We start from the raw sequence: 5000 nt of genomic DNA, 5'->3' as shown, positions 1-5000 counted from the left end.
GCGGTATAGTGTGTATGTGGTTGGGCGGTATAGTGTGTATGGTATGTGGTTGGGGGGTATAGTGTGTATGTGGTTGGGCGGTATAGTGTGTATGTGGTTGGGCGGTATAGTGTGTATGGTATGTGGTTGGGGGGTATAGTGTGTATGTGGTTGGGGCGGTATAGTGTGTATGTGGTTGGGCGGTATAGTGTGTATGTGGTTGGGCGGTATAGTGTGTATGTGGTTGGGCGGTATAGTGTGTATGTGGTTGGGGGGTATAGTGTGTATGTGGTTGGGCGGTATAGTGTTTATGTGGTTTGGGCGGTATAGTGTGTATGTGGTTGGGCGGTATAGTGTGTATGTGGTTGGGCGGTATAGTGTGTATGTGGTTGGGCGGTATAGTGTGTATGGTATGTGGTTGGGCGGTATAGTGTGTATGTGGTTGGGGGGTATAGTGTGTATGGTATGTGGTTGGGCGGTATAGTGTGTATGTGGTTGGGCGGTATAGTGTGTATGGTATGTGGTTGGGGGGTATAGTGTGTATGTGGTTGGGGGGGTATAGTGTGTATGGTATGTGGTTGGGCGGTATAGTGTGTATGTGGTTGGGGGGTATAGTGCGTATGTGGTTGGGCGGTATAGTGTGTATGTGGTTGGGGGGTATAGTGTGTATGTGGTTGGGCGGTATAGTGTGTATGTGGTTGGGCGGTATAGTGTGTATGTGGTTGGGCGGTATAGTGTGTATGTGGTTGGGCGGGATAGTGTGTATGGTATGTGGTTGGGTGGTATAGTGTGTATGTGGTTGGGTGGTATAGTGTGTATGTGGTTGGGCGGTATAAGTGTGTATGGTATGTGGTTGGGTGGTATAGTGTGTATGTGGTTGGGCGGTATAGTGTGCATGTGGTTGGGCGGGTATAGTGTGTATGGTATGTGGTTGGGTGGTATAGTGTGTATGTGGTTGGGGGGTATAGTGTGCATGTGGTTGGGCGGTATAGTGTGCATGTGGTTGGGCGGTATAGTGTGTATGTGGTTGGGTGGTATAGTGTGTATGTGGTTGGGCGGTATAGTGTGTATGGTATGTGGTTGGGGGGTATAGTGTGTATGTGGTTGGGCGGTATAGTGTGTATGTGGTTGGGCGGTATAGTGTGTATGTGGTTGGGCGGTATAGTGTGTATGTGGTTGGGCGGTATAGTGTGTATGTGGTTGGGCGGTATAGTGTGTATGGTATGTGGTTGGGCGGTATAGTGTTTATGTGTTGGGCGGTATAGTGTGTATGGGTTGGGCGGTATAGTGGTATGTGGTTGGGGGTATAGTGTGTATGTGGTTGGGGCGGGTATAGTGTGTATGGTATGTTACCCTCTCCGTGAGTGATGCGGTTGGGTGGGATGGGCCCTCGCACATGGATAATCCCGCAGCGGTTGGGCATCTCGTCCTCACTGGGGTATTCGCAGGTGTTGTAGTAATCGATGGAGTGGACGATGCGCAGGTACAGAAGCAGCCGGTCCAGCACCTGCACAACACACAACACACAGACACAGCCCACACACACACACACTCCACATCAGCGCACTTCATGAGCAGACACTTGGCGTGGTGTGGGGCGGCGGTGTGTGTGTGTGTGTGAGTGTGAGAGAGAGAGAGTGTGTGTGTGTTTTGTATGTGTGAGAGTGTATCTAGTATGTATGTGCGTGAGAGTGTATATAGTATGTGAGAGTGTATAAAGTGTGTCAGTGTGTGAACGTACCTTAACCAGTTTGTCGTCTCTCTCCACTGTGATCTCCGCTGGGTTTCCCTCCTTGTTGTTCTCCTCTGGCTCCGCCCCCCCAGTGCCTCCCATAAGCTCCTCCTCCTCGGCACTCACCTCCTCAATGAGGTAATCAGTGATGTTCTTCAGGATGGGGTTCTGTGCCGGAAGCTGAGAGAGAGAGGCGGAGGGGAGGGGGGAGGGGGAGGGGGAGAGACAGAGAGAAGGGGGAGAGACAGAGAGAGAGATTGAGAGAGGGGCAGAGACAGAGACAGAGAGAGAGAGAGACTGAGTTACTACAGCGTTACAGTTAGTAAGCAGTTGGTAACACACCTCCAGAGACCTGTCCTATCCAAGTGCTGCTGTAGTAACGGTGCAGTAATGCTGTAGTAACGCTGTTGTAACGCTGATGTAACAGTGTAGTAGTGCTGCAGTAACACTGCAGTAACGCTGTATTAGCGCTGCAGTAACGCTGTATTAGCGCTGCAGTAACGCTGTAGTAATGCTGTATTAGCGCTGCAGTAACGCTGTATTAGCGCTGCAGTAACGCTGTATTAGCGTTGCAGTAATGCTGTATTAGCGCTGCAGTAATGCTGTATTAGCGCTGCAGTAATGCTGTATTAGCGCTGCAGTAACGTTGTATTAGCGCTGCAGTAATGCTGTATTAGCGCTGTAGTAACGCTGTATTAGCGCTGTAGTAACGCTGTATTAGCGCTGCAGTAACGCTGTATTAGCGCTGCAGTAACGTTGTATTAGCGCTGCAGTAATGCTGTATTAGCGCTGTAGTAACGCTGTATTAGCGCTGCAGTAACGCTGTATTAGCGCTGCAGTAACACTGCAGTAACGCTGCAGTAACGCTGCAGTAATGCACCTCCAGGCTGCCCGCCTCCCCGCGTGGCCGGGGGCTCCACAGCCTCTCCCGCTCGTCCATGGTGTGGATGAGTTTGGCCGCCAGCTTGATGTCGTTGCGCAGGACCTGCTTGTGCTGCGTGATGCCGTTCACATTCCGCACCCGCCGCGCAAGGTCCCGGTTCACCCCGGGGGCCAGCTCACAGTCACGCAGCTGCGGGGTGCAGAGAGACCACAACCTTACAGAGACCACAACCTTACAGAGACCACAACCTTACAGAGACCACAACCTCACAGAGACCACAACCTTACAGAGACCACAACCTTACAGAGACCACAACGTTACAGAGACCACAACCTTACAGAGACCATAACCTTACAGAGACCACAACCTTATAGAGACCACAACCTTACAGAGACCACAACCTCACAGAGACCACAACCTTATAGAGACCACAACCTTACAGAGACCACAACCTTACAGAGACCACAACCTCACAGAGACCACAACCTTACAGAGACCACAACGTTACAGAGACCACAACCTTACAGAGACCATAACCTTACAGAGACCACAACCTTATAGAGACCACAACCTTACAGAGACCACAACCTCACAGAGACCACAACCTTACAGAGACCACAACCTTACAGAGACCACAACCTTACAGAGACCACACCCTTACAGAGACCACAACCTTATAGAGACCACAACCTTACAACCACAACCTTACAGAGACCACAACCTTACAACCACAACCTTACAGAGACCACAACCTTACAGAGACCACAACCTTACAGAGACCACAACCTTACAGAGACCACAACTTTATAGAGACCACAACCTTATAGAGACCACAACCTTACAGAGACCACAACCTTACAGAGACCACAACCTCACACAGCCTTACAGAGACCACAACGTTATAGAGACCACAACCTTACAGAGACCACAACCTTATAGAGACCACAACCTTACAGAGACCACAACCTTACAGAGACCACAACCTTACAGAGACCACAACCTTATAGAGACCACAACCTTACAGAGACCACAACCTCACACAGCCTTACAGAGACCACAACCTTACAGAGACCACAACCTTACAGAGACCACAACCTTATAGAGACCACACATAGAGACCACAACCTCACACAGCCTTACAGAGACCACAACCTTACAGAGTCCACAACCTTACAACCACAACCTTACAGAGACCACAACCTTACAGAGACCACAACCTCACACAGCCTTACAGAGACCACAACCTCACACAGCCTTACAGAGACCACAACCTTACAGAGACCACACCCTTACAGAGACACAACCTTACAGAGACCACAACCTTACAGAGACCACAACCTTATAGAGACCACAACCTTACAGAGACCACAACCTCACACAGCCTTACAGAGACCACAACCTTAGAGACCACAACCTTATAGAGGACCACAACCTTACAGAGACCACAACCTTACAGAGACCACACCCTTACAGAGACCACAACCTTATAGAGACCACAACCTTACAGAGACCACAACCTTACAGAGACCACAACCTTATAGAGACCACAACCTCACACAGCCTTACAGAGACCACAACCTTATAGAGACCACAACCTTACAGAGACCACAACCTTATAGAGACCACAACCTTACAGAGACCACAACCTTACAGAGACCACAACCTTATAGAGACCACAACCTTACAGAGACCACAACCTTACAGAGACCACACCCTTATAGAGACCACAACCTTACAGAGACCACAACCTTACACAGCCTTACAGAGACCACACCCTTACAGAGAGACCACACCCTTACAGAGACCACAGCCTTACACAGCCTGACAGAGACCACTCACTCACTCACTCACTCACTCACTCACTCACTCACTCACTCACTCACTCACTCACTCACTCACTCACTCACTCACTCACTCACTCACTCACTCACTCACTCACTCACTCACTCACTCACTCACTCACTCGAATGTTCTGCAGGTTCCAGCAGATCTCCTTGATGTTCACACTGCGATCGAAGGTCACCCAGCAACGTCTGAAGAACCTGGAGCACAGACCAATCAGACACATTCACATGCTGACCTCACAGAGCCATGGACCAATCACAGACACGTTCACATGCTGACCTCACAGAGCCATGGACCAATCACAGACACATTCACATGCTGACCTCACAGAGACAGCACAGAGCATGCTGGGTAATAGGCACTGACCTGCGCTCAGGCTGGGGGTCAGACAGCGCCACCCGCAGGAACCCAGGGTAACGGCGGCACAGCTGGGGGCAGAGGGCAGGTGTGTGAGTGTGTGTGTGTGTGAGCGTGTGTGTGTGTGTGTGTGTGTGTGTGTGTGTGTGTATGTGTGTGTGTGTGTGAGTGTGAGTGTGTGTGTGTGTGAGCGTGTGTGTGTGA

The 5000-nt window shown here is 50.4% G+C and overlaps 1 pseudogene; it reads right to left on the bottom strand.

Moving 5' to 3' along the window:
- Window positions 1-5000, bottom strand: part of LOC133132333 (serrate RNA effector molecule homolog) — a 17225-nt pseudogene that overhangs the window by 2944 nt on the left and 9281 nt on the right.

The sequence above is a fragment of the Conger conger genome, chromosome 7, assembly GCF_963514075.1.
Source record: "Conger conger chromosome 7, fConCon1.1, whole genome shotgun sequence".
NCBI classification, from domain to species: Eukaryota; Metazoa; Chordata; class Actinopteri; order Anguilliformes; family Congridae; genus Conger; species Conger conger.
Note: the sequence above shows the minus strand (reverse complement) of the source record. Positions and strands in the feature narration are given on the sequence as shown.